Below are 9,761 nucleotides of genomic sequence, written 5' to 3' on the forward strand. Positions count from 1 at the left end.
AGCTGGGTGGGGCACAAGTTCACAACCAAAACCAAAACACACACACATTCCATTCTGACCTCTCTCTCTCTCTCTCTCTCTCTCTCTCTCTCTCTCTCTCTCTCTCTCTCTCTCTCTCTCTCTCTCTCTCTCTCTCTCTCTCTCTCTCTCTCTCTGTGTGTGTGTGTGTGTGTGTGTGTCTGTCTGTCTCTCTCTCCCCCCCTCTCTCTCTATCGATGTTCAAATATCCATAAGTCAATGACTTCCTTTAAGTATTAGTATTAGTCGTGTCATTAGAGAGGTTGCGCGAACGGGGACGATTAGAGACTAGACGACGATTGGGATTGTTTGGAAGCTTTAACTCTGCCCACTTGTCATTATCGAAATGCTATCATCATCTACATCTAAGCCAGAATAGAAAGAGAGGGCCATGATATAATACTTTATGGAGACTTTTCATCATAAAAGTTCTGTCCACTGACAGGTGGGTGGGTATCGCTTTCCAGACATGATGTCCTTATAATATGAGATCCTGATATTTTTGACCAATCAACGATTGCTCTTTTGATAGCTCGCTTGTCAATATGTGTCAGCTCAGCCCTTGATCTATGTACATGCATCACAGGCGGTATATGTTGTTTGACCAGGGACGGCTGGTAATATTGGGCAGGGTGGGCAAATACCAGCCTGTTTTTTTCAAGTTATAAGCTGTATTACCAGGTCCGAAATAATCTAATTTAAATTAGATAATTTTAAAAGTTAGTACTTAAACTTGATACTTCGTACTGAAATCAATTTGTATGTATTTTTGATAGATTGCGAATCACCATGCACCCCGTAATGCATAAACCAGGATACGCTCCTGTTCTTTTTTATCACCCCCCCCCCCCCCCTTTCCCAACCACTCCACTCCGCCCACATCGTCATCTCATCGTCACGTCGCCTGACGGTGATTTTGCTGTCTGGCCTCTCTAGTTCTAGGTCGGGCTAATTCAAATGAGCCCACCTTATAAACCAGTGAGCACTAAATAGAGATTTTGGCAAACGAACTTTTTTTTATTTATTGCCTTACTTGTGCTGGTACCATTGATGTAATAACATTGGGAAGGTTCCAGTATTGAATTAAATGTATCAATTTACTAATATTATATCAAGTTAGTATTAACTTGTGTTGTTTTAATATATTTGTTTATCCATTTAAATTATCTCTTTTTTTCTCGTTTTCTTAGTGCTTCTCAAAATTCATTTATTTAAATTGTTGTCTTATTTGTTTGTTTGTTTTGTTTTTTTTTTGTTTTGTTTTTTTTTTAAACAAATTAATTTGTTCCTTTTTAAAAAAACATTCTTAAAGTAATTACCGCTGTATTTTTATTGCCAGACTAAATATTTTTGCAAAACAATGTATTTTCTATTGCATTCCCTCTAATAAAACACTTTTATTCAGAAGTCACGACTAAATAAATATATAAAATACAACCCCCACCATTTTGGTTTACTCAAAAATTGAATTAGTATACGAGAAATACTCTTCTGAGAAAGGAGAGAGTTGAATTCTAAGTTATAGAGGAAATAACTGGGTACAGCTGGGGCGACCATCCCCAACCCAGCGCGTCCACAGGTGGCGGATCGTGGAACGGCCTACAGATCCTGATCTATAGGTTAGCTGTAAAGCCGCGGACCAACTGGCGATAGTCGTGGAGAGTGAGGTTGGGTAGTCTGGCAGCACAGCTACACATACAAAATGCCTCATATACTCTATGAAGGGACTATCAAGGTGAATGGGAGGCGCCTTAAAACCTGCCAAATGCTCCCACTGCCTTGTGGGTTATGACCGGGAGGTCAAAAGGCTATGGAGTAAACCAGATAAAAATCCGTCAGAAGGCAACGGGAAACCACTGACGTATCATCCCAAGATCGTCATGATGTCCGTCCAAGCGAATCTAGTCAACGACGTCAATGGATGTTTTTCGAGCAACTCGATTACAGCCTCGTCCGGTAGAGATAGTCATGCAGGTGAACAGGTGACTCTCGACCGTCATCCAGCTACTGTGCACCACCAAACATTACGAACAGCAACATGGAATGTAAGAAGTCTGTACCAGAAAGGAAAATTAGCAAATGTAGTTATGGAAATGAAGAGATTGAATATCAATGTTTTAGGATTATCAGAAGTTAGATGGAAAGGAGCAGGAGAACTTAATTATGATGACTGTAAAATTATATACTCAGGAGGAGGAGAACACCAAAGGGGAGTTGGAATTATACTAGATAATAAAACGGCGCGAGCAGTCAAAGGATTCTGGCCCATATCAGACAGAGTAATGGCAATCAAACTACAAGCAAAACCTTTTGATTTTGATATTTTACAAATATACGCCCCAACCACCAGTCACGATGATGAAGAAGTGGAAAATTTCTATCAACAAATAGATAAAGCAATGCATCAGTTTAAGTCTTCAGACATAAAACTCATCATGGGCGATTTTAATGCCAAGGTGGGCCGAGAAAGAATAGAAGATATTGTGGGCCCACATGGTCTGGGAGACAAAAATGACAGAGGTGATCGTCTTATTCAATGGTGCCGTCAACATGATCTGACAATCACAAATACTTGGTCAACAAACCACAATAGAAGGAAGTGGACATGGAAAAGTCCTGGAGATGGAGTGAGAAACCAAATAGATTACATAGTCATCAGCAAACGTTTCCGAAACTCGGTTTTGTATGCCAAATCTATGCCGGGGGCTGACTGTAACAGCGATCATATACCTGTGCTATGCCCCATACGAGTTAAATTGAAAATCTGCAAAAGAGCAAAGGCTAAACCTAAATACCAACTAGACATTCTCCGGGAGGAACAGAAGATACAAGAAAAATTTGAACTATCAGTAAGAAACAAGTTTGAAGTGCTTGGAGAACTAACAGATATAGAAGAGAAATATGAGCAGTTTAAAGACAGTGTTGCTGCATCATTAGAAGAAAATGTTCCAACCACACTTAAGTTGCAGAAGAAGAAATGGATTACTCCAGAGATATTAGAATTAATGAATGAGAGAAGAAAGGCCAAAAATCAGGAAGAAAAATACAAGACTCTGAACAGGCAGATAAAAAGAAAATGCAACGAAGCTAAAGAAGACTGGATAAATGAACAATGTCACTATATAATGTCCTGCAAAGAAAAAAATGGCAAATTCTTCCATCAGAAAATCAAAGAAGTGACAAACAAAACTAAATCAGGTGCTAAAAGTGGATGCATCAAAGACAAGCGTGGAAACACCATCATGGACAAAGACTGCATTCTAAACAGATGGTCAGAATATATTGAAGAACTTTTTTTTGATAATCGAGGAGAAATGCCTATGATAAAAGAACTGGAAGGGCCTTCTATAATGAAAGATGAAGTTAGGAACGTCATGAAAAGCATGAAAAATGGAAAAGCTGCAGGACCTGATGCCATAACAATTGAAGCCTTGACTGGCCTGGGTGAATGGGGGATTGAATTCATCACAAACCTTCTAAATCAAGTGTATGACACAGGAAAAATGCCAACTGATATGAAACGATCCATTTTTATAGCACTACCAAAAAAGCCAGGGGCAGTTGATTGTGAACAACACAGAACTATTAGCCTAATGAGCCACCTCACAAAAATTCTTTTGAAGATAATTTTACTAAGAATAAGAAATAAAATACGACCTGAAATTGGGGAGATGCAATTTGGTTTTGTTGAGGACAAGGGTACCAGAAATGGAATATTCACATTATCAATGCTGATGGAAAGATGTATTGAAGTAAATAAAGATCTGTATATGTGTTTCATCGACTATTCAAAAGCCTTTGATAAAGTACAACACGAAAAACTCTTCAAAATTCTATCATCCTTGGACATTGATGGTAAAGATTTAAGAATATTACGGAATTTGTACTGGGAACAAGAAGCAGCAATGCGTGTTGACAACGAACTAAGCAGTTTTACACCTATTAGAAGAGGAGTTAGGCAGGGGTGTGTTTTGTCTCCAGATTTATTCAACCTCTATAGTGAAATGATATTAAGAGATATCGAACATAAGAAGGGGGTGTGTATTGGAGGAAAGAATGTAACAAATCTGAGGTATGCAGATGATACGGTTCTACTGGCAGAATCTGAACATGAACTACAAGAATTACTGGATGTTGTAGTCAGGAGTAGTGAAAATATGGGACTGGAACTGAATATATCTAAAACAGAATGTATGACGGTATCTAAAAATAATAACCCACCAGCCTGTGTAATAACAAGCAGAGGACAAACAATACAACAAGTTGAATGTTTCAAATATTTAGGCTTCAATGTAACATCCAATGGAAAATCAGATTGTGAAATAAAGAAAAGAATAGGTATGGCGAAGAATGCATTCAACCAGCTGCATACAATTATGAAAAACAGGAATATTAGCATGAAAACAAAAATCAAAGTCCTGGATTGCTATGTACTGTCTGTGCTGCTATATGGTTGTGAGAGCTGGACCATAAACAAGACCATGGTTAAAAGACTGGAGGCAGTGGAAATGTGGTTTTACAGAAGAATAATGAGGGTGTCATGGATGGAAAGGAAAAGAAATGAAGAAATTTTAGAAATGGCAAACAGAAAAAGATCACTGATAACAAAAATCATCAAACGCCAAATGGAATTTTTAGGACACATTATCCGCCACCCTGGTTTGGAAATACTCGCCTTGACTGGAAAGATGAATGGAAAAAGAATAAGAGGAAGACAAAGAATAACGTATTTGAAAGGGATAAGAACTTGGACAGATGAAGCTGAGAAAGGTGGCGCTGCTTTAATAGAATTGGCAAGAGATAGATCAGCTTGGCGGAAGATGACCTCCGACGTCTGCTTCAGATATGGAACTACATGAGATGAGAGGAAATAAAGACGTTTAAAGGAAGGGTGGGCAGATTCCGTACTTGCCCGTCCTGAAGCTAATACATACATAATAGTTCGCGATGAAGAATCGGGAAGCTAGGGGTTGGTTGGGTAAGGAGTAAAGATAACACGGTCGTTATTGTTATAGTCTAACGAATGCATGAGGAGAGATTGGTAGCATTATTTAATTTGTCTTAATTGTATTGTATGAATTATTGGCGAAAGCCTAAGATTAAGTAAACTTTGTTTTTAATTTGTCTTTTTTTGACTATGGAACTGATACTTGTCATAGCAGACCTGCCTACTTGAAATAGGAAAATAAAAATCGTAGTTTTCAGGGTTAATAAAATGGTAGATATTTTAACTATCCTTTAAAAAAATCACCGGAATTTTCGTCTATTAAGGTATCAAATTTTTAAAAAACGAGAAAAACGGATTGGAAACGTAATAATGATGGTGATGGTGGTGGTGGTAATAGTGATGGTGGTGGTAGTAATGATGATGGTAATATTATTATTATTATTATTATTATTATTATTATTATTATTATTATTATTATTATTATTATTATTATTATTATTATTATTATTATTATTATTATTATTATTATTTTTATTATTATTATTATTATTATTATTATTATTATTATTATTATTATTATTATTATTATTATTATTATTATTATTGTACGTATTGGTGGTATTACGATTGTTGTATTTTTTGTGGTTATTAATGGTAACAATTTATTGTTTGGTTCTATTTACCATTTTTTTCCACTTTCATGTATGTTGTCATCAAAGTGTATGATTTAATGGCGAAAGCCTAAGATTGAATAAACTTTGTAATATCGTACGGTAATCATCATTGTCGACGACATCGTCGTTGCCATCATTATCATCATCATTAACAACAACAACAACAACATTAACAACAAATACTACAATAGCAATAAAAACAATATCAACATCATCATATAATTTTCGTCATCGTCTCCACAACTATCATTCTAACCAACAGCACCACCAAAACCACTACCATAATTACATCCTCCCTCACCGTCTCCTCTTCCTCCTCCTCCTCCTCCACCACCACCACCATCGCTACCATTATTCCAACTGCTACCACCACCGGCACAATCATTCTAACCACCAAGAGAGCAGTAAAAATGATGCAATTTGAGCTCTGAATGAAACTCGAGTCATATCGCGGTTGTTGCTTCTCGATGAAAAATTTAAAGTTACTACGTACTTCTGAAAATGTAACAGAAATATCAATCTCGCCGTTGAGGGATTAAAGCATCTCTTTAATTTTTCGAGTGAACGAAATGGACTTGTATTGTCAAGGTGTTGTCGCATTTTGTCTCGTCGCTTTATTTTTTTTGTTGTATTCTCTTTCGTGATTCCTTTTTGATTACGTTTGGAATAATTAAAATCTACTGGTATTGTCCTTTCATTGTGAATGTGATTATTTGTGGTTGAAATATTTTATTTTTTTAAAGTTGAAATATATAATATATATATATATATATATAATATAATATATATATATATATATATATATAATATATATATATATATATATATATATATATTATATATATATATATATATATATATATATATATATATATATATATATATATATATATATATATATATATATATATATATATATTATATATATATAATATATATATATATATATATATATATATATATATATATATATATATATATGACCGAATCATCTTTGCCCCACCACTATAAATAGGCTAGAACCGCCACTGTGTTTGACTTCAAAAACCACGGTTGACCGAAAACGATGAATGGTTATGTAATACTGAAAGCCCTACTGTGGCTTGGAGAACGAGGTCTTGTATGTAGGTATAGTATCGTCACTATCTCAACGATCATGAATTCCTAAGTAAGGCTGGACCCACAATCAAAAAACGAAATCTGTATTTTAAACTCTTGAATCAAACGAGGTACATCAGCGCGTTCGTCTCATTGAGAAATGAAAAATGATATATAGGTAAATCAAGAACATAGACCAGAAAATAAGGAAATTATCATAAAATTATAACATTTGAGAAAGCTATTTTCAAAATCAAATTTATTAGAAAAAAAAAGTTATTTTTAGACCGATTTTTATGAGATAAAGACAAATTTTCTCAATTTTTCAAGCTGATTCCAACAATGAGGTTTTCAAATTTATCCCAATTAGATTATTTGTCATTATTTTTTTAAATGCCTAATTGACTGCTCAGTAAATGACTGCGTGATCCTTGACGGCTAGCGGGTAGATGTTAAATTTTGCGTATCCCTTTCCCACGCAGACGCACGCACACACACACACACACACACACACACACACAGACTGAACACACAATGTATGTCTTTCACTTCTGGCCAAAGTTGCCAAAATTACAACTTAGACTCGAATGATAACAGCGAGTGATTAAACTTCAGTTTTAAAGGTCTAATTAATAAATCATAATAATGATCATTCTTGATATATTAGAGCATTAAAATATTTAATTCGCATACTGTAAATCGTCTTTTTCCACCGTGTCGAACGAAAAGATGCTAGACGACGATAACATTATGATGTAAAATAATAAATAATATTAATACACATTTATACAGAGCTCATTCTCGTGTAAAACACAAGCTCTGGGTACTTTACAATATAAATTATCAAATTTGAAAAAACAAAGAAAGAATATACAATGCAATGAATCAAGGATTCATAGCGTCAGTAAAAGCAAATGCAGTAAAGATGTGTCTTGAGATTCTTTTTAAAGGCAGGTAAAGGCTTGCACTCCCTCAGACCACGTGGTCGTTCATTCCAAATCTTGGGGCCGAAACAAGCAAACGAACTATCACCAAATTTTGTTCTTGATCTTTTTTTCCCGAAATTTTCGTTTGGTATTTACATGATCTTAATATGTAATTTTCAAATTTACACATGACCACGTGATCTGTGAGATAGACCGGCGCTATACCAGTCAAGCACTTATAAACAAGACACGCTGTTTTGTAATATGTGCGCTTTTCAATGGGCAACCACCTGAGAGAGGCCAACAAAGGGGTTGCATGATCAAATTTTCGTTTGCCAAAAACTAATCTTGCTGCACTGTTTTGCAGTAGTTTTAATTGTTTTATAGAAGCCTGAGGCAAGTTGACAAGCAGGCAGTTACAATAATCTAATTTCGAAAAAATCAGGGAGATAACCAATGTTTTACATGTTCCAATTGTAATATACTGACGGATCGAACTGATTGTCTTCAATTGAAAGTCTAAAGATTTACAGAGAGCATAAATGTGAACTGACATTCTCATTTCTGAATCAAAATAGACACCCACATTTTTTACAGTCTTTGAAACTTTTATCTTTTCATCCCCTATCAACACATCAAGAACAGAATTCACCTTCAACTGCCCTCTATTTCCCACAATCACCACTTCTGTTTTTGTCTCATTCATTTTCAGCTTGTTTGCATCCATCGACTCTTTTACATCCGTCACACATTTTTCCTCACGTTTCACAACATTTTCGAGATTTTTAGTGTTATCAGCAGCATAAAGTTGCGTATCATCTGCATAGAGATGATAGCGCAGCCCATGACCAGTGATGACTTAAGATAATGGAGAAGTATACAAAACAAAAAGAATTGGACTCAAAGCAGAGCCTTGGGGAACACCAAAAGACAATGTATGTTGAATGTTGACGAGAAAGTTTATCTGAGATCATAAATGTTGCTTTCTGCCATATAAATTAGATTCAAACCACTGCAAGACAGTCCCAGACAAGTCAAAAGTTATATTAAGTCCTTTAATGAGAATGTCGTGATCAATAGTATCAAAAACCGCCGAAAGGTCAAAATGTCAAAAGAGAAACAAAACCTTTTATCTAAAACGTCAAGCAAATCACACGCAACACAACACAGAGCAGTTTCTGTGCTGTGGTAAAAACGATAAGCTGACTGAAATTTTTCACATAGATTGTTTTCTTGGAGATGTTGTGAAAGGCGTCTGAGTACAACTTTTTCAAGGATTTTAGAAAGCAATGGCAGATTTGAGACGGGACGGTAATTACTAAGGTCATTTACATATCGAGGTTTATGAGAGGCTTCACAATTGCATGTTTATAGTTATCTGGGACTTGTCCTGAGATAAGTGACTGATTTATAATATGAGTTATGCAGGGTATAAATTCAGGAAGACATAATTTCAAAATATTAGTTGGTGAAGGATCTAAATCACATGACTTCGAGGGAGATGAACAAATTATTTTAGAAATTTCTTCTTCAGTTGTTTCCTTAAAACAGGAGAGTCCCTGTGAACCCGAAAAAGGGTGGAAATTTACATCTTCATTTTGCAAGAGGTCCAAATTGTTCCGAATTCTCGATATTTTTCCCGAAAAGAAATTTGCAAATGCATCCGGATGTTTTTCTACCGGAATATTAGTGGGTACGCGCGTGCCCTTTTCTTCCTCTAATAGTTCCTTTGAAACAGAGAAAAATTCCTGAGATATAATAGACAGACGAGGGTGGATGTCGGGTATTTTTCGCTGCTGTAAAGTTTTAAAACGGCATTTTTCTACTTTTAATGTCAATCTTTATTTTTAAAGTGGTATAAGAATAAGCTGAAATCTTCCATCCACCATCTATCTTGCAATAACTTGCTGTGTTCTTTGCATCATAAATGATGTAAGCCACTTGTTTTGTGTACCTTTCTAATTTATAAGGAGCTTTTTGTGTGGGACTGTGTCAAATGCTTTCCTAAAGTCTAAGTCTAAGATGTTTATATCAGTTTGAATTTTTTTGTGTAAAGATTTCATGAGCTCATATTATATAGTTACGATTAATTGGTTT

At 35.4% G+C, this 9,761-nt stretch overlaps 1 protein-coding gene across 1 annotated transcript in view; it reads left to right on the plus strand.

Annotated features, from left to right (window-relative positions):
- Nucleotides 1-287: 287 nt before the first annotated feature.
- Nucleotides 288-9,761, plus strand: part of LOC144972500 (uncharacterized) — a 22,312-nt gene continuing 12,838 nt past the window's right edge. Inside the window, exon 1 of the mRNA XM_078913775.1 lies at nt 288-463. The gene's annotated coding sequence lies outside the window, so the exon portion shown is untranslated. The remainder of the gene's footprint in view (nt 464-9,761) is intronic.

Source organism: Berghia stephanieae, chromosome 5 (assembly GCF_034508935.2).
Source record: "Berghia stephanieae isolate SIO BIC M18660-M18661 chromosome 5, UCSD_Bste_1.3, whole genome shotgun sequence".
Taxonomy (NCBI): Eukaryota; Metazoa; Mollusca; class Gastropoda; order Nudibranchia; family Aeolidiidae; genus Berghia; species Berghia stephanieae.